Source organism: Schistocerca piceifrons, unplaced genomic scaffold (genome assembly GCF_021461385.2).
Source record: "Schistocerca piceifrons isolate TAMUIC-IGC-003096 unplaced genomic scaffold, iqSchPice1.1 HiC_scaffold_1270, whole genome shotgun sequence".
In the NCBI taxonomy this organism is placed as follows: domain Eukaryota; kingdom Metazoa; phylum Arthropoda; class Insecta; order Orthoptera; family Acrididae; genus Schistocerca; species Schistocerca piceifrons.
Window position 1 is genome coordinate 34,241 of NW_025727092.1, and position 24,066 is coordinate 58,306.

The 24,066-nt window shown below is 51.0% G+C and overlaps 31 non-coding genes across 31 annotated transcripts; all 31 read left to right on the forward strand.

Moving 5' to 3' along the window:
- The first annotated feature begins 265 nt into the window (after positions 1–265).
- Trnaa-agc lies at positions 266–338 on the forward strand. Its single transcript has one exon. It is a non-coding gene; the product is annotated as a tRNA-Ala (tRNA).
- A 1,013-nt stretch (positions 339–1,351) lies between these two features.
- On the forward strand, positions 1,352–1,424 carry Trnaa-ugc. Its single transcript has one exon. It is a non-coding gene; the product is annotated as a tRNA-Ala (tRNA).
- A 416-nt stretch (positions 1,425–1,840) lies between these two features.
- Positions 1,841–1,913, forward strand: Trnaa-agc. The gene has a single exon. It is a non-coding gene; the product is annotated as a tRNA-Ala (tRNA).
- A 1,013-nt stretch (positions 1,914–2,926) lies between these two features.
- Trnaa-ugc lies at positions 2,927–2,999 on the forward strand. Its single transcript has one exon. It is a non-coding gene; the product is annotated as a tRNA-Ala (tRNA).
- Positions 3,000–3,415: 416 nt separating this feature from the next.
- Positions 3,416–3,488, forward strand: Trnaa-agc. Its single transcript has one exon. It is a non-coding gene; the product is annotated as a tRNA-Ala (tRNA).
- Positions 3,489–4,501: 1,013 nt separating this feature from the next.
- Positions 4,502–4,574, forward strand: Trnaa-ugc. The gene has a single exon. It is a non-coding gene; the product is annotated as a tRNA-Ala (tRNA).
- A 416-nt stretch (positions 4,575–4,990) lies between these two features.
- Positions 4,991–5,063, forward strand: Trnaa-agc. The gene has a single exon. It is a non-coding gene; the product is annotated as a tRNA-Ala (tRNA).
- A 1,013-nt stretch (positions 5,064–6,076) lies between these two features.
- Positions 6,077–6,149, forward strand: Trnaa-ugc. Its single transcript has one exon. It is a non-coding gene; the product is annotated as a tRNA-Ala (tRNA).
- Positions 6,150–6,565: 416 nt separating this feature from the next.
- Positions 6,566–6,638, forward strand: Trnaa-agc. The gene has a single exon. It is a non-coding gene; the product is annotated as a tRNA-Ala (tRNA).
- Positions 6,639–7,651: 1,013 nt separating this feature from the next.
- Trnaa-ugc lies at positions 7,652–7,724 on the forward strand. Its single transcript has one exon. It is a non-coding gene; the product is annotated as a tRNA-Ala (tRNA).
- A 416-nt stretch (positions 7,725–8,140) lies between these two features.
- Trnaa-agc lies at positions 8,141–8,213 on the forward strand. Its single transcript has one exon. It is a non-coding gene; the product is annotated as a tRNA-Ala (tRNA).
- Positions 8,214–9,226: 1,013 nt separating this feature from the next.
- Positions 9,227–9,299, forward strand: Trnaa-ugc. The gene has a single exon. It is a non-coding gene; the product is annotated as a tRNA-Ala (tRNA).
- A 416-nt stretch (positions 9,300–9,715) lies between these two features.
- On the forward strand, positions 9,716–9,788 carry Trnaa-agc. Its single transcript has one exon. It is a non-coding gene; the product is annotated as a tRNA-Ala (tRNA).
- Positions 9,789–10,801: 1,013 nt separating this feature from the next.
- Trnaa-ugc lies at positions 10,802–10,874 on the forward strand. The gene has a single exon. It is a non-coding gene; the product is annotated as a tRNA-Ala (tRNA).
- Positions 10,875–11,290: 416 nt separating this feature from the next.
- Trnaa-agc lies at positions 11,291–11,363 on the forward strand. Its single transcript has one exon. It is a non-coding gene; the product is annotated as a tRNA-Ala (tRNA).
- Positions 11,364–12,365: 1,002 nt separating this feature from the next.
- On the forward strand, positions 12,366–12,438 carry Trnaa-ugc. Its single transcript has one exon. It is a non-coding gene; the product is annotated as a tRNA-Ala (tRNA).
- A 416-nt stretch (positions 12,439–12,854) lies between these two features.
- Trnaa-agc lies at positions 12,855–12,927 on the forward strand. Its single transcript has one exon. It is a non-coding gene; the product is annotated as a tRNA-Ala (tRNA).
- Positions 12,928–13,940: 1,013 nt separating this feature from the next.
- On the forward strand, positions 13,941–14,013 carry Trnaa-ugc. Its single transcript has one exon. It is a non-coding gene; the product is annotated as a tRNA-Ala (tRNA).
- A 416-nt stretch (positions 14,014–14,429) lies between these two features.
- On the forward strand, positions 14,430–14,502 carry Trnaa-agc. The gene has a single exon. It is a non-coding gene; the product is annotated as a tRNA-Ala (tRNA).
- A 1,013-nt stretch (positions 14,503–15,515) lies between these two features.
- On the forward strand, positions 15,516–15,588 carry Trnaa-ugc. The gene has a single exon. It is a non-coding gene; the product is annotated as a tRNA-Ala (tRNA).
- A 416-nt stretch (positions 15,589–16,004) lies between these two features.
- Trnaa-agc lies at positions 16,005–16,077 on the forward strand. The gene has a single exon. It is a non-coding gene; the product is annotated as a tRNA-Ala (tRNA).
- A 1,013-nt stretch (positions 16,078–17,090) lies between these two features.
- On the forward strand, positions 17,091–17,163 carry Trnaa-ugc. The gene has a single exon. It is a non-coding gene; the product is annotated as a tRNA-Ala (tRNA).
- Positions 17,164–17,579: 416 nt separating this feature from the next.
- Positions 17,580–17,652, forward strand: Trnaa-agc. Its single transcript has one exon. It is a non-coding gene; the product is annotated as a tRNA-Ala (tRNA).
- A 1,002-nt stretch (positions 17,653–18,654) lies between these two features.
- Positions 18,655–18,727, forward strand: Trnaa-ugc. The gene has a single exon. It is a non-coding gene; the product is annotated as a tRNA-Ala (tRNA).
- A 416-nt stretch (positions 18,728–19,143) lies between these two features.
- On the forward strand, positions 19,144–19,216 carry Trnaa-agc. The gene has a single exon. It is a non-coding gene; the product is annotated as a tRNA-Ala (tRNA).
- A 1,013-nt stretch (positions 19,217–20,229) lies between these two features.
- Trnaa-ugc lies at positions 20,230–20,302 on the forward strand. Its single transcript has one exon. It is a non-coding gene; the product is annotated as a tRNA-Ala (tRNA).
- Positions 20,303–20,718: 416 nt separating this feature from the next.
- Trnaa-agc lies at positions 20,719–20,791 on the forward strand. Its single transcript has one exon. It is a non-coding gene; the product is annotated as a tRNA-Ala (tRNA).
- Positions 20,792–21,804: 1,013 nt separating this feature from the next.
- On the forward strand, positions 21,805–21,877 carry Trnaa-ugc. The gene has a single exon. It is a non-coding gene; the product is annotated as a tRNA-Ala (tRNA).
- A 416-nt stretch (positions 21,878–22,293) lies between these two features.
- On the forward strand, positions 22,294–22,366 carry Trnaa-agc. The gene has a single exon. It is a non-coding gene; the product is annotated as a tRNA-Ala (tRNA).
- Positions 22,367–23,368: 1,002 nt separating this feature from the next.
- Trnaa-ugc lies at positions 23,369–23,441 on the forward strand. Its single transcript has one exon. It is a non-coding gene; the product is annotated as a tRNA-Ala (tRNA).
- Positions 23,442–23,857: 416 nt separating this feature from the next.
- Positions 23,858–23,930, forward strand: Trnaa-agc. The gene has a single exon. It is a non-coding gene; the product is annotated as a tRNA-Ala (tRNA).
- Positions 23,931–24,066: the final 136 nt, after the last annotated feature.

The following is a 24,066-nucleotide window of genomic DNA, read 5'->3' on the forward strand; positions in this document are numbered from 1 at the left end:
CAAATCTGCCTTAGGTATAACGGCCTAACCTCAATGAAGTCTAGAGAGTGGACAACACGTTCGTCTACCTCAGAGCGTTGGCCGAACGCTATTTTCGACGTCGTGCGTGCCACTTTGATTTTGGCCAACTACGATTCGATACAGAATGCAGGAAACCTGAAAGACACCCTCACGGACACATTGAGAGTAGTGTTTGTCAGCGGAATAATGGGAGTGCAAGGGTCTGTGTCATTGATATGGCTGTATGTAGCGCGGTTCGTCAGCAGGGGGCGTAGCTCAGATGGTAGAGCGCTCGCTTAGCATGCGAGAGGTACTGGGATCGATACCCAGCGCCTCCAGAATTTTTAACACCCCAACATGCGCACACTGCCATGCAAGTGGAATAATTCACAGCCAGAAAATGTGTCAAGGCAGATACGAGCCAACGATTAGCAGCCACAATTGGCAAGCGTGCTGTAATGCGCACGAAGCACCCTCCTCCCACCACTACACATAATTTAGAAACAGTACAAGTGTTCCCATAAGATTCTCAAACCTATGTCGCAAAGATCAGCCTTGCGCCGAATTCACAAAAATCCCACTGCACATTCCAATTCTTGACGTGCAGTCGGCTGCTACTGGTGTTGCTAGTTGTGACTGCTGATGACAGATGCCGTAGCAATCAATTCATGGAGTGACTTGTATGTTTTGCGATACTCTGTCTCTGACAAGCAAGCAGAGGTGACATAGGCGCGAACACAGGAAGCTTGCAGCCCCTCGCTGCCTGCAGACACCGAACAGCCACACTAGGAGGGCGGCCTAAGTCGTAGGCGAAATGTGCTCATTCGCTTGTGTGCGACGTCAAGCTCTAAATAAGGCTGTCACTAGCGTGAGCGTTGCGTGAGCGTCGTGTAAAGTCGGAAAAGTCGTCTGCGTGGGTGAGTGCCATGTTTGGGGAGCGTTTCGTAGTTTGCGCAGTGCAATGGAGACGCGGAAAGTTGTTGTGGCCCAGTCTTTTGCAGTTGGACGACAAGAGTGGTACACAGTAGTAAAGTGCGAGGCAGTGAGTTGGCATGAACAGTCGAGTGCACAATGGGTCTTCAGATGTGCTTGTTACCTCAGGTGCTGTGTGATTGTCGACATGGAGTGAAAACGGAGCAACTTGTGACTGTCCCTTCAATTTAAGACGTTAAAAACGGACGGAATTTGCAGTCGTAATACCAGAGCATCGAAACTACTTGGAACTCTTGCGTATGTGAACGTGTCCGCGCCTTTGTACTCTGGTCCCTTCACCCCTGCAAACCAACCAACCATCGTGTCCGTGCACATAAGAGTAGCAAAGAACGGAGAACAGCGCAGCTTGGTTGTGCTTGGGGGCGTAGCTAAGTTGGTAGAGCGTTCGCTTTGCATGTGAAAGGTCCCGGGTTCAAGCCCCGGCGCCTCCATGTTTTGTGGTCAGTGCGTGGTAAGTGTTGGTCGCGGCGAGCCTAAAGGCACGCAAGATGTTGCAAAGCCAGCGTCACAGACTCGTATACTGACGTAAGGAGAGCAAGACGTAAATGTGAGGACCGGCTGTTGTCGAGGTGTCATCGAGTGCAAATCTGCCTTAGGTATAACGGCCTAACCTCAATGAAGTCTAGAGAGTGGACAACACGTTCGTCTACCTCAGAGCGTTGGCCGAACGCTATTTTCGACGTCGTGCGTGCCACTTTGATTTTGGCCAACTACGATTCGATACAGAATGCAGGAAACCTGAAAGACACCCTCACGGACACATTGAGAGTAGTGTTTGTCAGCGGAATAATGGGAGTGCAAGGGTCTGTGTCATTGATATGGCTGTATGTAGCGCGGTTCGTCAGCAGGGGGCGTAGCTCAGATGGTAGAGCGCTCGCTTAGCATGCGAGAGGTACTGGGATCGATACCCAGCGCCTCCAGAATTTTTAACACCCCAACATGCGCACACTGCCATGCAAGTGGAATAATTCACAGCCAGAAAATGTGTCAAGGCAGATACGAGCCAACGATTAGCAGCCACAATTGGCAAGCGTGCTGTAATGCGCACGAAGCACCCTCCTCCCACCACTACACATAATTTAGAAACAGTACAAGTGTTCCCATAAGATTCTCAAACCTATGTCGCAAAGATCAGCCTTGCGCCGAATTCACAAAAATCCCACTGCACATTCCAATTCTTGACGTGCAGTCGGCTGCTACTGGTGTTGCTAGTTGTGACTGCTGATGACAGATGCCGTAGCAATCAATTCATGGAGTGACTTGTATGTTTTGCGATACTCTGTCTCTGACAAGCAAGCAGAGGTGACATAGGCGCGAACACAGGAAGCTTGCAGCCCCTCGCTGCCTGCAGACACCGAACAGCCACACTAGGAGGGCGGCCTAAGTCGTAGGCGAAATGTGCTCATTCGCTTGTGTGCGACGTCAAGCTCTAAATAAGGCTGTCACTAGCGTGAGCGTTGCGTGAGCGTCGTGTAAAGTCGGAAAAGTCGTCTGCGTGGGTGAGTGCCATGTTTGGGGAGCGTTTCGTAGTTTGCGCAGTGCAATGGAGACGCGGAAAGTTGTTGTGGCCCAGTCTTTTGCAGTTGGACGACAAGAGTGGTACACAGTAGTAAAGTGCGAGGCAGTGAGTTGGCATGAACAGTCGAGTGCACAATGGGTCTTCAGATGTGCTTGTTACCTCAGGTGCTGTGTGATTGTCGACATGGAGTGAAAACGGAGCAACTTGTGACTGTCCCTTCAATTTAAGACGTTAAAAACGGACGGAATTTGCAGTCGTAATACCAGAGCATCGAAACTACTTGGAACTCTTGCGTATGTGAACGTGTCCGCGCCTTTGTACTCTGGTCCCTTCACCCCTGCAAACCAACCAACCATCGTGTCCGTGCACATAAGAGTAGCAAAGAACGGAGAACAGCGCAGCTTGGTTGTGCTTGGGGGCGTAGCTCAGTTGGTAGAGCGTTCGCTTTGCATGTGAAAGGTCCCGGGTTCAAGCCCCGGCGCCTCCATGTTTTGTGGTCAGTGCGTGGTAAGTGTTGGTCGCGGCGAGCCTAAAGGCACGCAAGATGTTGCAAAGCCAGCGTCACAGACTCGTATACTGACGTAAGGAGAGCAAGACGTAAATGTGAGGACCGGCTGTTGTCGAGGTGTCATCGAGTGCAAATCTGCCTTAGGTATAACGGCCTAACCTCAATGAAGTCTAGAGAGTGGACAACACGTTCGTCTACCTCAGAGCGTTGGCCGAACGCTATTTTCGACGTCGTGCGTGCCACTTTGATTTTGGCCAACTACGATTCGATACAGAATGCAGGAAACCTGAAAGACACCCTCACGGACACATTGAGAGTAGTGTTTGTCAGCGGAATAATGGGAGTGCAAGGGTCTGTGTCATTGATATGGCTGTATGTAGCGCGGTTCGTCAGCAGGGGGCGTAGCTCAGATGGTAGAGCGCTCGCTTAGCATGCGAGAGGTACTGGGATCGATACCCAGCGCCTCCAGAATTTTTAACACCCCAACATGCGCACACTGCCATGCAAGTGGAATAATTCACAGCCAGAAAATGTGTCAAGGCAGATACGAGCCAACGATTAGCAGCCACAATTGGCAAGCGTGCTGTAATGCGCACGAAGCACCCTCCTCCCACCACTACACATAATTTAGAAACAGTACAAGTGTTCCCATAAGATTCTCAAACCTATGTCGCAAAGATCAGCCTTGCGCCGAATTCACAAAAATCCCACTGCACATTCCAATTCTTGACGTGCAGTCGGCTGCTACTGGTGTTGCTAGTTGTGACTGCTGATGACAGATGCCGTAGCAATCAATTCATGGAGTGACTTGTATGTTTTGCGATACTCTGTCTCTGACAAGCAAGCAGAGGTGACATAGGCGCGAACACAGGAAGCTTGCAGCCCCTCGCTGCCTGCAGACACCGAACAGCCACACTAGGAGGGCGGCCTAAGTCGTAGGCGAAATGTGCTCATTCGCTTGTGTGCGACGTCAAGCTCTAAATAAGGCTGTCACTAGCGTGAGCGTTGCGTGAGCGTCGTGTAAAGTCGGAAAAGTCGTCTGCGTGGGTGAGTGCCATGTTTGGGGAGCGTTTCGTAGTTTGCGCAGTGCAATGGAGACGCGGAAAGTTGTTGTGGCCCAGTCTTTTGCAGTTGGACGACAAGAGTGGTACACAGTAGTAAAGTGCGAGGCAGTGAGTTGGCATGAACAGTCGAGTGCACAATGGGTCTTCAGATGTGCTTGTTACCTCAGGTGCTGTGTGATTGTCGACATGGAGTGAAAACGGAGCAACTTGTGACTGTCCCTTCAATTTAAGACGTTAAAAACGGACGGAATTTGCAGTCGTAATACCAGAGCATCGAAACTACTTGGAACTCTTGCGTATGTGAACGTGTCCGCGCCTTTGTACTCTGGTCCCTTCACCCCTGCAAACCAACCAACCATCGTGTCCGTGCACATAAGAGTAGCAAAGAACGGAGAACAGCGCAGCTTGGTTGTGCTTGGGGGCGTAGCTCAGTTGGTAGAGCGTTCGCTTTGCATGTGAAAGGTCCCGGGTTCAAGCCCCGGCGCCTCCATGTTTTGTGGTCAGTGCGTGGTAAGTGTTGGTCGCGGCGAGCCTAAAGGCACGCAAGATGTTGCAAAGCCAGCGTCACAGACTCGTATACTGACGTAAGGAGAGCAAGACGTAAATGTGAGGACCGGCTGTTGTCGAGGTGTCATCGAGTGCAAATCTGCCTTAGGTATAACGGCCTAACCTCAATGAAGTCTAGAGAGTGGACAACACGTTCGTCTACCTCAGAGCGTTGGCCGAACGCTATTTTCGACGTCGTGCGTGCCACTTTGATTTTGGCCAACTACGATTCGATACAGAATGCAGGAAACCTGAAAGACACCCTCACGGACACATTGAGAGTAGTGTTTGTCAGCGGAATAATGGGAGTGCAAGGGTCTGTGTCATTGATATGGCTGTATGTAGCGCGGTTCGTCAGCAGGGGGCGTAGCTCAGATGGTAGAGCGCTCGCTTAGCATGCGAGAGGTACTGGGATCGATACCCAGCGCCTCCAGAATTTTTAACACCCCAACATGCGCACACTGCCATGCAAGTGGAATAATTCACAGCCAGAAAATGTGTCAAGGCAGATACGAGCCAACGATTAGCAGCCACAATTGGCAAGCGTGCTGTAATGCGCACGAAGCACCCTCCTCCCACCACTACACATAATTTAGAAACAGTACAAGTGTTCCCATAAGATTCTCAAACCTATGTCGCAAAGATCAGCCTTGCGCCGAATTCACAAAAATCCCACTGCACATTCCAATTCTTGACGTGCAGTCGGCTGCTACTGGTGTTGCTAGTTGTGACTGCTGATGACAGATGCCGTAGCAATCAATTCATGGAGTGACTTGTATGTTTTGCGATACTCTGTCTCTGACAAGCAAGCAGAGGTGACATAGGCGCGAACACAGGAAGCTTGCAGCCCCTCGCTGCCTGCAGACACCGAACAGCCACACTAGGAGGGCGGCCTAAGTCGTAGGCGAAATGTGCTCATTCGCTTGTGTGCGACGTCAAGCTCTAAATAAGGCTGTCACTAGCGTGAGCGTTGCGTGAGCGTCGTGTAAAGTCGGAAAAGTCGTCTGCGTGGGTGAGTGCCATGTTTGGGGAGCGTTTCGTAGTTTGCGCAGTGCAATGGAGACGCGGAAAGTTGTTGTGGCCCAGTCTTTTGCAGTTGGACGACAAGAGTGGTACACAGTAGTAAAGTGCGAGGCAGTGAGTTGGCATGAACAGTCGAGTGCACAATGGGTCTTCAGATGTGCTTGTTACCTCAGGTGCTGTGTGATTGTCGACATGGAGTGAAAACGGAGCAACTTGTGACTGTCCCTTCAATTTAAGACGTTAAAAACGGACGGAATTTGCAGTCGTAATACCAGAGCATCGAAACTACTTGGAACTCTTGCGTATGTGAACGTGTCCGCGCCTTTGTACTCTGGTCCCTTCACCCCTGCAAACCAACCAACCATCGTGTCCGTGCACATAAGAGTAGCAAAGAACGGAGAACAGCGCAGCTTGGTTGTGCTTGGGGGCGTAGCTCAGTTGGTAGAGCGTTCGCTTTGCATGTGAAAGGTCCCGGGTTCAAGCCCCGGCGCCTCCATGTTTTGTGGTCAGTGCGTGGTAAGTGTTGGTCGCGGCGAGCCTAAAGGCACGCAAGATGTTGCAAAGCCAGCGTCACAGACTCGTATACTGACGTAAGGAGAGCAAGACGTAAATGTGAGGACCGGCTGTTGTCGAGGTGTCATCGAGTGCAAATCTGCCTTAGGTATAACGGCCTAACCTCAATGAAGTCTAGAGAGTGGACAACACGTTCGTCTACCTCAGAGCGTTGGCCGAACGCTATTTTCGACGTCGTGCGTGCCACTTTGATTTTGGCCAACTACGATTCGATACAGAATGCAGGAAACCTGAAAGACACCCTCACGGACACATTGAGAGTAGTGTTTGTCAGCGGAATAATGGGAGTGCAAGGGTCTGTGTCATTGATATGGCTGTATGTAGCGCGGTTCGTCAGCAGGGGGCGTAGCTCAGATGGTAGAGCGCTCGCTTAGCATGCGAGAGGTACTGGGATCGATACCCAGCGCCTCCAGAACTTTTAACACCCCAACATGCGCACACTGCCATGCAAGTGGAATAATTCACAGCCAGAAAATGTGTCAAGGCAGATACGAGCCAACGATTAGCAGCCACAATTGGCAAGCGTGCTGTAATGCGCACGAAGCACCCTCCTCCCACCACTACACATAATTTAGAAACAGTACAAGTGTTCCCATAAGATTCTCAAACCTATGTCGCAAAGATCAGCCTTGCGCCGAATTCACAAAAATCCCACTGCACATTCCAATTCTTGACGTGCAGTCGGCTGCTACTGGTGTTGCTAGTTGTGACTGCTGATGACAGATGCCGTAGCAATCAATTCATGGAGTGACTTGTATGTTTTGCGATACTCTGTCTCTGACAAGCAAGCAGAGGTGACATAGGCGCGAACACAGGAAGCTTGCAGCCCCTCGCTGCCTGCAGACACCGAACAGCCACACTAGGAGGGCGGCCTAAGTCGTAGGCGAAATGTGCTCATTCGCTTGTGTGCGACGTCAAGCTCTAAATAAGGCTGTCACTAGCGTGAGCGTTGCGTGAGCGTCGTGTAAAGTCGGAAAAGTCGTCTGCGTGGGTGAGTGCCATGTTTGGGGAGCGTTTCGTAGTTTGCGCAGTGCAATGGAGACGCGGAAAGTTGTTGTGGCCCAGTCTTTTGCAGTTGGACGACAAGAGTGGTACACAGTAGTAAAGTGCGAGGCAGTGAGTTGGCATGAACAGTCGAGTGCACAATGGGTCTTCAGATGTGCTTGTTACCTCAGGTGCTGTGTGATTGTCGACATGGAGTGAAAACGGAGCAACTTGTGACTGTCCCTTCAATTTAAGACGTTAAAAACGGACGGAATTTGCAGTCGTAATACCAGAGCATCGAAACTACTTGGAACTCTTGCGTATGTGAACGTGTCCGCGCCTTTGTACTCTGGTCCCTTCACCCCTGCAAACCAACCAACCATCGTGTCCGTGCACATAAGAGTAGCAAAGAACGGAGAACAGCGCAGCTTGGTTGTGCTTGGGGGCGTAGCTCAGTTGGTAGAGCGTTCGCTTTGCATGTGAAAGGTCCCGGGTTCAAGCCCCGGCGCCTCCATGTTTTGTGGTCAGTGCGTGGTAAGTGTTGGTCGCGGCGAGCCTAAAGGCACGCAAGATGTTGCAAAGCCAGCGTCACAGACTCGTATACTGACGTAAGGAGAGCAAGACGTAAATGTGAGGACCGGCTGTTGTCGAGGTGTCATCGAGTGCAAATCTGCCTTAGGTATAACGGCCTAACCTCAATGAAGTCTAGAGAGTGGACAACACGTTCGTCTACCTCAGAGCGTTGGCCGAACGCTATTTTCGACGTCGTGCGTGCCACTTTGATTTTGGCCAACTACGATTCGATACAGAATGCAGGAAACCTGAAAGACACCCTCACGGACACATTGAGAGTAGTGTTTGTCAGCGGAATAATGGGAGTGCAAGGGTCTGTGTCATTGATATGGCTGTATGTAGCGCGGTTCGTCAGCAGGGGGCGTAGCTCAGATGGTAGAGCGCTCGCTTAGCATGCGAGAGGTACTGGGATCGATACCCAGCGCCTCCAGAATTTTTAACACCCCAACATGCGCACACTGCCATGCAAGTGGAATAATTCACAGCCAGAAAATGTGTCAAGGCAGATACGAGCCAACGATTAGCAGCCACAATTGGCAAGCGTGCTGTAATGCGCACGAAGCACCCTCCTCCCACCACTACACATAATTTAGAAACAGTACAAGTGTTCCCATAAGATTCTCAAACCTATGTCGCAAAGATCAGCCTTGCGCCGAATTCACAAAAATCCCACTGCACATTCCAATTCTTGACGTGCAGTCGGCTGCTACTGGTGTTGCTAGTTGTGACTGCTGATGACAGATGCCGTAGCAATCAATTCATGGAGTGACTTGTATGTTTTGCGATACTCTGTCTCTGACAAGCAAGCAGAGGTGACATAGGCGCGAACACAGGAAGCTTGCAGCCCCTCGCTGCCTGCAGACACCGAACAGCCACACTAGGAGGGCGGCCTAAGTCGTAGGCGAAATGTGCTCATTCGCTTGTGTGCGACGTCAAGCTCTAAATAAGGCTGTCACTAGCGTGAGCGTTGCGTGAGCGTCGTGTAAAGTCGGAAAAGTCGTCTGCGTGGGTGAGTGCCATGTTTGGGGAGCGTTTCGTAGTTTGCGCAGTGCAATGGAGACGCGGAAAGTTGTTGTGGCCCAGTCTTTTGCAGTTGGACGACAAGAGTGGTACACAGTAGTAAAGTGCGAGGCAGTGAGTTGGCATGAACAGTCGAGTGCACAATGGGTCTTCAGATGTGCTTGTTACCTCAGGTGCTGTGTGATTGTCGACATGGAGTGAAAACGGAGCAACTTGTGACTGTCCCTTCAATTTAAGACGTTAAAAACGGACGGAATTTGCAGTCGTAATACCAGAGCATCGAAACTACTTGGAACTCTTGCGTATGTGAACGTGTCCGCGCCTTTGTACTCTGGTCCCTTCACCCCTGCAAACCAACCAACCATCGTGTCCGTGCACATAAGAGTAGCAAAGAACGGAGAACAGCGCAGCTTGGTTGTGCTTGGGGGCGTAGCTCAGTTGGTAGAGCGTTCGCTTTGCATGTGAAAGGTCCCGGGTTCAAGCCCCGGCGCCTCCATGTTTTGTGGTCAGTGCGTGGTAAGTGTTGGTCGCGGCGAGCCTAAAGGCACGCAAGATGTTGCAAAGCCAGCGTCACAGACTCGTATACTGACGTAAGGAGAGCAAGACGTAAATGTGAGGACCGGCTGTTGTCGAGGTGTCATCGAGTGCAAATCTGCCTTAGGTATAACGGCCTAACCTCAATGAAGTCTAGAGAGTGGACAACACGTTCGTCTACCTCAGAGCGTTGGCCGAACGCTATTTTCGACGTCGTGCGTGCCACTTTGATTTTGGCCAACTACGATTCGATACAGAATGCAGGAAACCTGAAAGACACCCTCACGGACACATTGAGAGTAGTGTTTGTCAGCGGAATAATGGGAGTGCAAGGGTCTGTGTCATTGATATGGCTGTATGTAGCGCGGTTCGTCAGCAGGGGGCGTAGCTCAGATGGTAGAGCGCTCGCTTAGCATGCGAGAGGTACTGGGATCGATACCCAGCGCCTCCAGAATTTTTAACACCCCAACATGCGCACACTGCCATGCAAGTGGAATAATTCACAGCCAGAAAATGTGTCAAGGCAGATACGAGCCAACGATTAGCAGCCACAATTGGCAAGCGTGCTGTAATGCGCACGAAGCACCCTCCTCCCACCACTACACATAATTTAGAAACAGTACAAGTGTTCCCATAAGATTCTCAAACCTATGTCGCAAAGATCAGCCTTGCGCCGAATTCACAAAAATCCCACTGCACATTCCAATTCTTGACGTGCAGTCGGCTGCTACTGGTGTTGCTAGTTGTGACTGCTGATGACAGATGCCGTAGCAATCAATTCATGGAGTGACTTGTATGTTTTGCGATACTCTGTCTCTGACAAGCAAGCAGAGGTGACATAGGCGCGAACACAGGAAGCTTGCAGCCCCTCGCTGCCTGCAGACACCGAACAGCCACACTAGGAGGGCGGCCTAAGTCGTAGGCGAAATGTGCTCATTCGCTTGTGTGCGACGTCAAGCTCTAAATAAGGCTGTCACTAGCGTGAGCGTTGCGTGAGCGTCGTGTAAAGTCGGAAAAGTCGTCTGCGTGGGTGAGTGCCATGTTTGGGGAGCGTTTCGTAGTTTGCGCAGTGCAATGGAGACGCGGAAAGTTGTTGTGGCCCAGTCTTTTGCAGTTGGACGACAAGAGTGGTACACAGTAGTAAAGTGCGAGGCAGTGAGTTGGCATGAACAGTCGAGTGCACAATGGGTCTTCAGATGTGCTTGTTACCTCAGGTGCTGCGTGATTGTCGACATGGAGTGAAAACGGAGCAACTTGTGACTGTCCCTTCAATTTAAGACGTTAAAAACGGACGGAATTTGCAGTCGTAATACCAGAGCATCGAAACTACTTGGAACTCTTGCGTATGTGAACGTGTCCGCGCCTTTGTACTCTGGTCCCTTCACCCCTGCAAACCAACCAACCATCGTGTCCGTGCACATAAGAGTAGCAAAGAACGGAGAACAGCGCAGCTTGGTTGTGCTTGGGGGCGTAGCTCAGTTGGTAGAGCGTTCGCTTTGCATGTGAAAGGTCCCGGGTTCAAGCCCCGGCGCCTCCATGTTTTGTGGTCAGTGCGTGGTAAGTGTTGGTCGCGGCGAGCCTAAAGGCACGCAAGATGTTGCAAAGCCAGCGTCACAGACTCGTATACTGACGTAAGGAGAGCAAGACGTAAATGTGAGGACCGGCTGTTGTCGAGGTGTCATCGAGTGCAAATCTGCCTTAGGTATAACGGCCTAACCTCAATGAAGTCTAGAGAGTGGACAACACGTTCGTCTACCTCAGAGCGTTGGCCGAACGCTATTTTCGACGTCGTGCGTGCCACTTTGATTTTGGCCAACTACGATTCGATACAGAATGCAGGAAACCTGAAAGACACCCTCACGGACACATTGAGAGTAGTGTTTGTCAGCGGAATAATGGGAGTGCAAGGGTCTGTGTCATTGATATGGCTGTATGTAGGGCGGTTCGTCAGCAGGGGGCGTAGCTCAGATGGTAGAGCGCTCGCTTAGCATGCGAGAGGTACTGGGATCGATACCCAGCGCCTCCAGAATTTTTAACACCCCAACATGCGCACACTGCCATGCAAGTGGAATAATTCACAGCCAGAAAATGTGTCAAGGCAGATACGAGCCAACGATTAGCAGCCACAATTGGCAAGCGTGCTGTAATGCGCACGAAGCACCCTCCTCCCACCACTACACATAATTTAGAAACAGTACAAGTGTTCCCATAAGATTCTCAAACCTATGTCGCAAAGATCAGCCTTGCGCCGAATTCACAAAAATCCCACTGCACATTCCAATTCTTGACGTGCAGTCGGCTGCTACTGGTGTTGCTAGTTGTGACTGCTGATGACAGATGCCGTAGCAATCAATTCATGGAGTGACTTGTATGTTTTGCGATACTCTGTCTCTGACAAGCAAGCAGAGGTGACATAGGCGCGAACACAGGAAGCTTGCAGCCCCTCGCTGCCTGCAGACACCGAACAGCCACACTAGGAGGGCGGCCTAAGTCGTAGGCGAAATGTGCTCATTCGCTTGTGTGCGACGTCAAGCTCTAAATAAGGCTGTCACTAGCGTGAGCGTCGTGTAAAGTCGGAAAAGTCGTCTGCGTGGGTGAGTGCCATGTTTGGGGAGCGTTTCGTAGTTTGCGCAGTGCAATGGAGACGCGGAAAGTTGTTGTGGCCCAGTCTTTTGCAGTTGGACGACAAGAGTGGTACACAGTAGTAAAGTGCGAGGCAGTGAGTTGGCATGAACAGTCGAGTGCACAATGGGTCTTCAGATGTGCTTGTTACCTCAGGTGCTGTGTGATTGTCGACATGGAGTGAAAACGGAGCAACTTGTGACTGTCCCTTCAATTTAAGACGTTAAAAACGGACGGAATTTGCAGTCGTAATACCAGAGCATCGAAACTACTTGGAACTCTTGCGTATGTGAACGTGTCCGCGCCTTTGTACTCTGGTCCCTTCACCCCTGCAAACCAACCAACCATCGTGTCCGTGCACATAAGAGTAGCAAAGAACGGAGAACAGCGCAGCTTGGTTGTGCTTGGGGGCGTAGCTCAGTTGGTAGAGCGTTCGCTTTGCATGTGAAAGGTCCCGGGTTCAAGCCCCGGCGCCTCCATGTTTTGTGGTCAGTGCGTGGTAAGTGTTGGTCGCGGCGAGCCTAAAGGCACGCAAGATGTTGCAAAGCCAGCGTCACAGACTCGTATACTGACGTAAGGAGAGCAAGACGTAAATGTGAGGACCGGCTGTTGTCGAGGTGTCATCGAGTGCAAATCTGCCTTAGGTATAACGGCCTAACCTCAATGAAGTCTAGAGAGTGGACAACACGTTCGTCTACCTCAGAGCGTTGGCCGAACGCTATTTTCGACGTCGTGCGTGCCACTTTGATTTTGGCCAACTACGATTCGATACAGAATGCAGGAAACCTGAAAGACACCCTCACGGACACATTGAGAGTAGTGTTTGTCAGCGGAATAATGGGAGTGCAAGGGTCTGTGTCATTGATATGGCTGTATGTAGCGCGGTTCGTCAGCAGGGGGCGTAGCTCAGATGGTAGAGCGCTCGCTTAGCATGCGAGAGGTACTGGGATCGATACCCAGCGCCTCCAGAATTTTTAACACCCCAACATGCGCACACTGCCATGCAAGTGGAATAATTCACAGCCAGAAAATGTGTCAAGGCAGATACGAGCCAACGATTAGCAGCCACAATTGGCAAGCGTGCTGTAATGCGCACGAAGCACCCTCCTCCCACCACTACACATAATTTAGAAACAGTACAAGTGTTCCCATAAGATTCTCAAACCTATGTCGCAAAGATCAGCCTTGCGCCGAATTCACAAAAATCCCACTGCACATTCCAATTCTTGACGTGCAGTCGGCTGCTACTGGTGTTGCTAGTTGTGACTGCTGATGACAGATGCCGTAGCAATCAATTCATGGAGTGACTTGTATGTTTTGCGATACTCTGTCTCTGACAAGCAAGCAGAGGTGACATAGGCGCGAACACAGGAAGCTTGCAGCCCCTCGCTGCCTGCAGACACCGAACAGCCACACTAGGAGGGCGGCCTAAGTCGTAGGCGAAATGTGCTCATTCGCTTGTGTGCGACGTCAAGCTCTAAATAAGGCTGTCACTAGCGTGAGCGTTGCGTGAGCGTCGTGTAAAGTCGGAAAAGTCGTCTGCGTGGGTGAGTGCCATGTTTGGGGAGCGTTTCGTAGTTTGCGCAGTGCAATGGAGACGCGGAAAGTTGTTGTGGCCCAGTCTTTTGCAGTTGGACGACAAGAGTGGTACACAGTAGTAAAGTGCGAGGCAGTGAGTTGGCATGAACAGTCGAGTGCACAATGGGTCTTCAGATGTGCTTGTTACCTCAGGTGCTGTGTGATTGTCGACATGGAGTGAAAACGGAGCAACTTGTGACTGTCCCTTCAATTTAAGACGTTAAAAACGGACGGAATTTGCAGTCGTAATACCAGAGCATCGAAACTACTTGGAACTCTTGCGTATGTGAACGTGTCCGCGCCTTTGTACTCTGGTCCCTTCACCCCTGCAAACCAACCAACCATCGTGTCCGTGCACATAAGAGTAGCAAAGAACGGAGAACAGCGCAGCTTGGTTGTGCTTGGGGGCGTAGCTCAGTTGGTAGAGCGTTCGCTTTGCATGTGAAAGGTCCCGGGTTCAAGCCCCGGCGCCTCCATGTTTTGTGGTCAGTGCGTGGTAAGTGTTGGTCGCGGCGAGCCTAAAGGCACGCAAGATGTTGCAAAGCCAGCGTCACAGACTCGTATACTGACGTAAGGAGAGCAAGACGTAAATGTGAGGACCGGCTGTTGTCGAGGTGTCATCGAGTGCAAATCTGCCTTAGGTATAACGGCCTAACCTCAATGAAGTCTAGAGAGTGGACAACACGTTCGTCTACCTCAGAGCGTTGGCCGAACGCTATTTTCGACGTCGTGCGTGCCACTTTGATTTTGGCCAACTACGATTCGATACAGAATGCAGGAAACCTGAAAGACACCCTCACGGACACATTGAGAGTAGTGTTTGTCAGCGGAATAATGGGAGTGCAAGGGTCTGTGTCATTGATATGGCTGTATGTAGCGCGGTTCGTCAGCAGGGGGCGTAGCTCAGATGGTAGAGCGCTCGCTTAGCATGCGAGAGGTACTGGGATCGATACCCAGCGCCTCCAGAATTTTTAACACCCCAACATGCGCACACTGCCATGCAAGTGGAATAATTCACAGCCAGAAAATGTGTCAAGGCAGATACGAGCCAACGATTAGCAGCCACAATTGGCAAGCGTGCTGTAATGCGCACGAAGCACCCTCCTCCCACCACTACACATAATTTAGAAACAGTACAAGTGTTCCCATAAGATTCTCAAACCTATGTCGCAAAGATCAGCCTTGCGCCGAATTCACAAAAATCCCACTGCACATTCCAATTCTTGACGTGCAGTCGGCTGCTACTGGTGTTGCTAGTTGTGACTGCTGATGACAGATGCCGTAGCAATCAATTCATGGAGTGACTTGTATGTTTTGCGATACTCTGTCTCTGACAAGCAAGCAGAGGTGACATAGGCGCGAACACAGGAAGCTTGCAGCCCCTCGCTGCCTGCAGACACCGAACAGCCACACTAGGAGGGCGGCCTAAGTCGTAGGCGAAATGTGCTCATTCGCTTGTGTGCGACGTCAAGCTCTAAATAAGGCTGTCACTAGCGTGAGCGTTGCGTGAGCGTCGTGTAAAGTCGGAAAAGTCGTCTGCGTGGGTGAGTGCCATGTTTGGGGAGCGTTTCGTAGTTTGCGCAGTGCAATGGAGACGCGGAAAGTTGTTGTGGCCCAGTCTTTTGCAGTTGGACGACAAGAGTGGTACACAGTAGTAAAGTGCGAGGCAGTGAGTTGGCATGAACAGTCGAGTGCACAATGGGTCTTCAGATGTGCTTGTTACCTCAGGTGCTGCGTGATTGTCGACATGGAGTGAAAACGGAGCAACTTGTGACTGTCCCTTCAATTTAAGACGTTAAAAACGGACGGAATTTGCAGTCGTAATACCAGAGCATCGAAACTACTTGGAACTCTTGCGTATGTGAACGTGTCCGCGCCTTTGTACTCTGGTCCCTTCACCCCTGCAAACCAACCAACCATCGTGTCCGTGCACATAAGAGTAGCAAAGAACGGAGAACAGCGCAGCTTGGTTGTGCTTGGGGGCGTAGCTCAGTTGGTAGAGCGTTCGCTTTGCATGTGAAAGGTCCCGGGTTCAAGCCCCGGCGCCTCCATGTTTTGTGGTCAGTGCGTGGTAAGTGTTGGTCGCGGCGAGCCTAAAGGCACGCAAGATGTTGCAAAGCCAGCGTCACAGACTCGTATACTGACGTAAGGAGAGCAAGACGTAAATGTGAGGACCGGCTGTTGTCGAGGTGTCATCGAGTGCAAATCTGCCTTAGGTATAACGGCCTAACCTCAATGAAGTCTAGAGAGTGGACAACACGTTCGTCTACCTCAGAGCGTTGGCCGAACGCTATTTTCGACGTCGTGCGTGCCACTTTGATTTTGGCCAACTACGATTCGATACAGAATGCAGGAAACCTGAAAGACACCCTCACGGACACATTGAGAGTAGTGTTTGTCAGCGGAATAATGGGAGTGCAAGGGTCTGTGTCATTGATATGGCTGTATGTAGGGCGGTTCGTCAGCAGGGGGCGTAGCTCAGATGGTAGAGCGCTCGCTTAGCATGCGAGAGGTACTGGGATCGATACCCAGCGCCTCCAGAATTTTTAACACCCCAACATGCGCACACTGCCATGCAAGTGGAATAATTCACAGCCAGAAAATGTGTCAAGGCAGATACGAGCCAACGATTAGCAGCCACAATTGGCAAGCGTGCTGTAATGCGCACGAAGCACCCTCCTCCCACCACTACACATAATTTAGAAACAGTACAAGTGTTCCCATAAGATTCTCAAACCTATGTCGCAAAGATCAGCCTTGCGCCGAATTCACAAAAATCCCACTGCACATTCCAATTCTTGACGTGCAGTCGGCTGCTACTGGTGTTGCTAGTTGTGACTGCTGATGACAGATGCCGTAGCAATCAATTCATGGAGTGACTTGTATGTTTTGCGATACTCTGTCTCTGACAAGCAAGCAGAGGTGACATAGGCGCGAACACAGGAAGCTTGCAGCCCCTCGCTGCCTGCAGACACCGAACAGCCACACTAGGAGGGCGGCCTAAGTCGTAGGCGAAATGTGCTCATTCGCTTGTGTGCGACGTCAAGCTCTAAATAAGGCTGTCACTAGCGTGAGCGTTGCGTGAGCGTCGTGTAAAGTCGGAAAAGTCGTCTGCGTGGGTGAGTGCCATGTTTGGGGAGCGTTTCGTAGTTTGCGCAGTGCAATGGAGACGCGGAAAGTTGTTGTGGCCCAGTCTTTTGCAGTTGGACGACAAGAGTGGTACACAGTAGTAAAGTGCGAGGCAGTGAGTTGGCATGAACAGTCGAGTGCACAATGGGTCTTCAGATGTGCTTGTTACCTCAGGTGCTGCGTGATTGTCGACATGGAGTGAAAACGGAGCAACTTGTGACTGTCCCTTCAATTTAAGACGTTAAAAACGGACGGAATTTGCAGTCGTAATACCAGAGCATCGAAACTACTTGGAACTCTTGCGTATGTGAACGTGTCCGCGCCTTTGTACTCTGGTCCCTTCACCCCTGCAAACCAACCAACCATCGTGTCCGTGCACATAAGAGTAGCAAAGAACGGAGAACAGCGCAGCTTGGTTGTGCTTGGGGGCGTAGCTCAGTTGGTAGAGCGTTCGCTTTGCATGTGAAAGGTCCCGGGTTCAAGCCCCGGCGCCTCCATGTTTTGTGGTCAGTGCGTGGTAAGTGTTGGTCGCGGCGAGCCTAAAGGCACGCAAGATGTTGCAAAGCCAGCGTCACAGACTCGTATACTGACGTAAGGAGAGCAAGACGTAAATGTGAGGACCGGCTGTTGTCGAGGTGTCATCGAGTGCAAATCTGCCTTAGGTATAACGGCCTAACCTCAATGAAGTCTAGAGAGTGGACAACACGTTCGTCTACCTCAGAGCGTTGGCCGAACGCTATTTTCGACGTCGTGCGTGCCACTTTGATTTTGGCCAACTACGATTCGATACAGAATGCAGGAAACCTGAAAGACACCCTCACGGACACATTGAGAGTAGTGTTTGTCAGCGGAATAATGGGAGTGCAAGGGTCTGTGTCATTGATATGGCTGTATGTAGGGCGGTTCGTCAGCAGGGGGCGTAGCTCAGATGGTAGAGCGCTCGCTTAGCATGCGAGAGGTACTGGGATCGATACCCAGCGCCTCCAGAATTTTTAACACCCCAACATGCGCACACTGCCATGCAAGTGGAATAATTCACAGCCAGAAAATGTGTCAAGGCAGATACGAGCCAACGATTAGCAGCCACAATTGGCAAGCGTGCTGTAATGCGCACGAAGCACCCTCCTCCCACCACTACACATAATTTAGAAACAGTACAAGTGTTCCCATAAGATTCTCAAACCTATGTCGCAAAGATCAGCCTTGCGCCGAATTCACAAAAATCCCACTGCACATTCCAATTCTTGACGTGCAGTCGGCTGCTACTGGTGTTGCTAGTTGTGACTGCTGATGACAGATGCCGTAGCAATCAATTCATGGAGTGACTTGTATGTTTTGCGATACTCTGTCTCTGACAAGCAAGCAGAGGTGACATAGGCGCGAACACAGGAAGCTTGCAGCCCCTCGCTGCCTGCAGACACCGAACAGCCACACTAGGAGGGCGGCCTAAGTCGTAGGCGAAATGTGCTCATTCGCTTGTGTGCGACGTCAAGCTCTAAATAAGGCTGTCACTAGCGTGAGCGTCGTGTAAAGTCGGAAAAGTCGTCTGCGTGGGTGAGTGCCATGTTTGGGGAGCGTTTCGTAGTTTGCGCAGTGCAATGGAGACGCGGAAAGTTGTTGTGGCCCAGTCTTTTGCAGTTGGACGACAAGAGTGGTACACAGTAGTAAAGTGCGAGGCAGTGAGTTGGCATGAACAGTCGAGTGCACAATGGGTCTTCAGATGTGCTTGTTACCTCAGGTGCTGTGTGATTGTCGACATGGAGTGAAAACGGAGCAACTTGTGACTGTCCCTTCAATTTAAGACGTTAAAAACGGACGGAATTTGCAGTCGTAATACCAGAGCATCGAAACTACTTGGAACTCTTGCGTATGTGAACGTGTCCGCGCCTTTGTACTCTGGTCCCTTCACCCCTGCAAACCAACCAACCATCGTGTCCGTGCACATAAGAGTAGCAAAGAACGGAGAACAGCGCAGCTTGGTTGTGCTTGGGGGCGTAGCTCAGTTGGTAGAGCGTTCGCTTTGCATGTGAAAGGTCCCGGGTTCAAGCCCCGGCGCCTCCATGTTTTGTGGTCAGTGCGTGGTAAGTGTTGGTCGCGGCGAGCCTAAAGGCACGCAAGATGTTGCAAAGCCAGCGTCACAGACTCGTATACTGACGTAAGGAGAGCAAGACGTAAATGTGAGGACCGGCTGTTGTCGAGGTGTCATCGAGTGCAAATCTGCCTTAGGTATAACGGCCTAACCTCAATGAAGTCTAGAGAGTGGACAACACGTTCGTCTACCTCAGAGCGTTGGCCGAACGCTATTTTCGACGTCGTGCGTGCCACTTTGATTTTGGCCAACTACGATTCGATACAGAATGCAGGAAACCTGAAAGACACCCTCACGGACACATTGAGAGTAGTGTTTGTCAGCGGAATAATGGGAGTGCAAGGGTCTGTGTCATTGATATGGCTGTATGTAGGGCGGTTCGTCAGCAGGGGGCGTAGCTCAGATGGTAGAGCGCTCGCTTAGCATGCGAGAGGTACTGGGATCGATACCCAGCGCCTCCAGAATTTTTAACACCCCAACATGCGCACACTGCCATGCAAGTGGAATAATTCACAGCCAGAAAATGTGTCAAGGCAGATACGAGCCAACGATTAGCAGCCACAATTGGCAAGCGTGCTGTAATGCGCACGAAGCACCCTCCTCCCACCACTACACATAATTTAGAAACAGTACAAGTGTTCCCATAAGATTCTCAAACCTATGTCGCAAAGATCAGCCTTGCGCCGAATTCACAAAAATCCCACTGCACATTCCAATTCTTGACGTGCAGTCGGCTGCTACTGGTGTTGCTAGTTGTGACTGCTGATGACAGATGCCGTAGCAATCAATTCATGGAGTGACTTGTATGTTTTGCGATACTCTGTCTCTGACAAGCAAGCAGAGGTGACATAGGCGCGAACACAGGAAGCTTGCAGCCCCTCGCTGCCTGCAGACACCGAACAGCCACACTAGGAGGGCGGCCTAAGTCGTAGGCGAAATGTGCTCATTCGCTTGTGTGCGACGTCAAGCTCTAAATAAGGCTGTCACTAGCGTGAGCGTTGCGTGAGCGTCGTGTAAAGTCGGAAAAGTCGTCTGCGTGGGTGAGTGCCATGTTTGGGGAGCGTTTCGTAGTTTGCGCAGTGCAATGGAGACGCGGAAAGTTGTTGTGGCCCAGTCTTTTGCAGTTGGACGACAAGAGTGGTACACAGTAGTAAAGTGCGAGGCAGTGAGTTGGCATGAACAGTCGAGTGCACAATGGGTCTTCAGATGTGCTTGTTACCTCAGGTGCTGTGTGATTGTCGACATGGAGTGAAAACGGAGCAACTTGTGACTGTCCCTTCAATTTAAGACGTTAAAAACGGACGGAATTTGCAGTCGTAATACCAGAGCATCGAAACTACTTGGAACTCTTGCGTATGTGAACGTGTCCGCGCCTTTGTACTCTGGTCCCTTCACCCCTGCAAACCAACCAACCATCGTGTCCGTGCACATAAGAGTAGCAAAGAACGGAGAACAGCGCAGCTTGGTTGTGCTTGGGGGCGTAGCTCAGTTGGTAGAGCGTTCGCTTTGCATGTGAAAGGTCCCGGGTTCAAGCCCCGGCGCCTCCATGTTTTGTGGTCAGTGCGTGGTAAGTGTTGGTCGCGGCGAGCCTAAAGGCACGCAAGATGTTGCAAAGCCAGCGTCACAGACTCGTATACTGACGTAAGGAGAGCAAGACGTAAATGTGAGGACCGGCTGTTGTCGAGGTGTCATCGAGTGCAAATCTGCCTTAGGTATAACGGCCTAACCTCAATGAAGTCTAGAGAGTGGACAACACGTTCGTCTACCTCAGAGCGTTGGCCGAACGCTATTTTCGACGTCGTGCGTGCCACTTTGATTTTGGCCAACTACGATTCGATACAGAATGCAGGAAACCTGAAAGACACCCTCACGGACACATTGAGAGTAGTGTTTGTCAGCGGAATAATGGGAGTGCAAGGGTCTGTGTCATTGATATGGCTGTATGTAGCGCGGTTCGTCAGCAGGGGGCGTAGCTCAGATGGTAGAGCGCTCGCTTAGCATGCGAGAGGTACTGGGATCGATACCCAGCGCCTCCAGAATTTTTAACACCCCAACATGCGCACACTGCCATGCAAGTGGAATAATTCACAGCCAGAAAATGTGTCAAGGCAGATACGAGCCAACGATTAGCAGCCACAATTGGCAAGCGTGCTGTAATGCGCACGAAGCACCCTCCTCCCACCACTACACATAATTTAGAAACAGTACAAGTGTTCCCATAAGATTCTCAAACCTATGTCGCAAAGATCAGCCTTGCGCCGAATTCACAAAAATCCCACTGCACATTCCAATTCTTGACGTGCAGTCGGCTGCTACTGGTGTTGCTAGTTGTGACTGCTGATGACAGATGCCGTAGCAATCAATTCATGGAGTGACTTGTATGTTTTGCGATACTCTGTCTCTGACAAGCAAGCAGAGGTGACATAGGCGCGAACACAGGAAGCTTGCAGCCCCTCGCTGCCTGCAGACACCGAACAGCCACACTAGGAGGGCGGCCTAAGTCGTAGGCGAAATGTGCTCATTCGCTTGTGTGCGACGTCAAGCTCTAAATAAGGCTGTCACTAGCGTGAGCGTTGCGTGAGCGTCGTGTAAAGTCGGAAAAGTCGTCTGCGTGGGTGAGTGCCATGTTTGGGGAGCGTTTCGTAGTTTGCGCAGTGCAATGGAGACGCGGAAAGTTGTTGTGGCCCAGTCTTTTGCAGTTGGACGACAAGAGTGGTACACAGTAGTAAAGTGCGAGGCAGTGAGTTGGCATGAACAGTCGAGTGCACAATGGGTCTTCAGATGTGCTTGTTACCTCAGGTGCTGTGTGATTGTCGACATGGAGTGAAAACGGAGCAACTTGTGACTGTCCCTTCAATTTAAGACGTTAAAAACGGACGGAATTTGCAGTCGTAATACCAGAGCATCGAAACTACTTGGAACTCTTGCGTATGTGAACGTGTCCGCGCCTTTGTACTCTGGTCCCTTCACCCCTGCAAACCAACCAACCATCGTGTCCGTGCACATAAGAGTAGCAAAGAACGGAGAACAGCGCAGCTTGGTTGTGCTTGGGGGCGTAGCTCAGTTGGTAGAGCGTTCGCTTTGCATGTGAAAGGTCCCGGGTTCAAGCCCCGGCGCCTCCATGTTTTGTGGTCAGTGCGTGGTAAGTGTTGGTCGCGGCGAGCCTAAAGGCACGCAAGATGTTGCAAAGCCAGCGTCACAGACTCGTATACTGACGTAAGGAGAGCAAGACGTAAATGTGAGGACCGGCTGTTGTCGAGGTGTCATCGAGTGCAAATCTGCCTTAGGTATAACGGCCTAACCTCAATGAAGTCTAGAGAGTGGACAACACGTTCGTCTACCTCAGAGCGTTGGCCGAACGCTATTTTCGACGTCGTGCGTGCCACTTTGATTTTGGCCAACTACGATTCGATACAGAATGCAGGAAACCTGAAAGACACCCTCACGGACACATTGAGAGTAGTGTTTGTCAGCGGAATAATGGGAGTGCAAGGGTCTGTGTCATTGATATGGCTGTATGTAGCGCGGTTCGTCAGCAGGGGGCGTAGCTCAGATGGTAGAGCGCTCGCTTAGCATGCGAGAGGTACTGGGATCGATACCCAGCGCCTCCAGAATTTTTAACACCCCAACATGCGCACACTGCCATGCAAGTGGAATAATTCACAGCCAGAAAATGTGTCAAGGCAGATACGAGCCAACGATTAGCAGCCACAATTGGCAAGCGTGCTGTAATGCGCACGAAGCACCCTCCTCCCACCACTACACATAATTTAGAAACAGTACAAGTGTTCCCATAAGATTCTCAAACCTATGTCGCAAAGATCAGCCTTGCGCCGAATTCACAAAAATCCCACTGCACATTCCAATTCTTGACGTGCAGTCGGCTGCTACTGGTGTTGCTAGTTGTGACTGCTGATGACAGATGCCGTAGCAATCAATTCATGGAGTGACTTGTATGTTTTGCGATACTCTGTCTCTGACAAGCAAGCAGAGGTGACATAGGCGCGAACACAGGAAGCTTGCAGCCCCTCGCTGCCTGCAGACACCGAACAGCCACACTAGGAGGGCGGCCTAAGTCGTAGGCGAAATGTGCTCATTCGCTTGTGTGCGACGTCAAGCTCTAAATAAGGCTGTCACTAGCGTGAGCGTCGTGTAAAGTCGGAAAAGTCGTCTGCGTGGGTGAGTGCCATGTTTGGGGAGCGTTTCGTAGTTTGCGCAGTGCAATGGAGACGCGGAAAGTTGTTGTGGCCCAGTCTTTTGCAGTTGGACGACAAGAGTGGTACACAGTAGTAAAGTGCGAGGCAGTGAGTTGGCATGAACAGTCGAGTGCACAATGGGTCTTCAGATGTGCTTGTTACCTCAGGTGCTGTGTGATTGTCGACATGGAGTGAAAACGGAGCAACTTGTGACTGTCCCTTCAATTTAAGACGTTAAAAACGGACGGAATTTGCAGTCGTAATACCAGAGCATCGAAACTACTTGGAACTCTTGCGTATGTGAACGTGTCCGCGCCTTTGTACTCTGGTCCCTTCACCCCTGCAAACCAACCAACCATCGTGTCCGTGCACATAAGAGTAGCAAAGAACGGAGAACAGCGCAGCTTGGTTGTGCTTGGGGGCGTAGCTCAGTTGGTAGAGCGTTCGCTTTGCATGTGAAAGGTCCCGGGTTCAAGCCCCGGCGCCTCCATGTTTTGTGGTCAGTGCGTGGTAAGTGTTGGTCGCGGCGAGCCTAAAGGCACGCAAGATGTTGCAAAGCCAGCGTCACAGACTCGTATACTGACGTAAGGAGAGCAAGACGTAAATGTGAGGACCGGCTGTTGTCGAGGTGTCATCGAGTGCAAATCTGCCTTAGGTATAACGGCCTAACCTCAATGAAGTCTAGAGAGTGGACAACACGTTCGTCTACCTCAGAGCGTTGGCCGAACGCTATTTTCGACGTCGTGCGTGCCACTTTGATTTTGGCCAACTACGATTCGATACAGAATGCAGGAAACCTGAAAGACACCCTCACGGACACATTGAGAGTAGTGTTTGTCAGCGGAATAATGGGAGTGCAAGGGTCTGTGTCATTGATATGGCTGTATGTAGCGCGGTTCGTCAGCAGGGGGCGTAGCTCAGATGGTAGAGCGCTCGCTTAGCATGCGAGAGGTACTGGGATCGATACCCAGCGCCTCCAGAATTTTTAACACCCCAACATGCGCACACTGCCATGCAAGTGGAATAATTCACAGCCAGAAAATGTGTCAAGGCAGATACGAGCCAACGATTAGCAGCCACAATTGGCAAGCGTGCTGTAATGCGCACGAAGCACC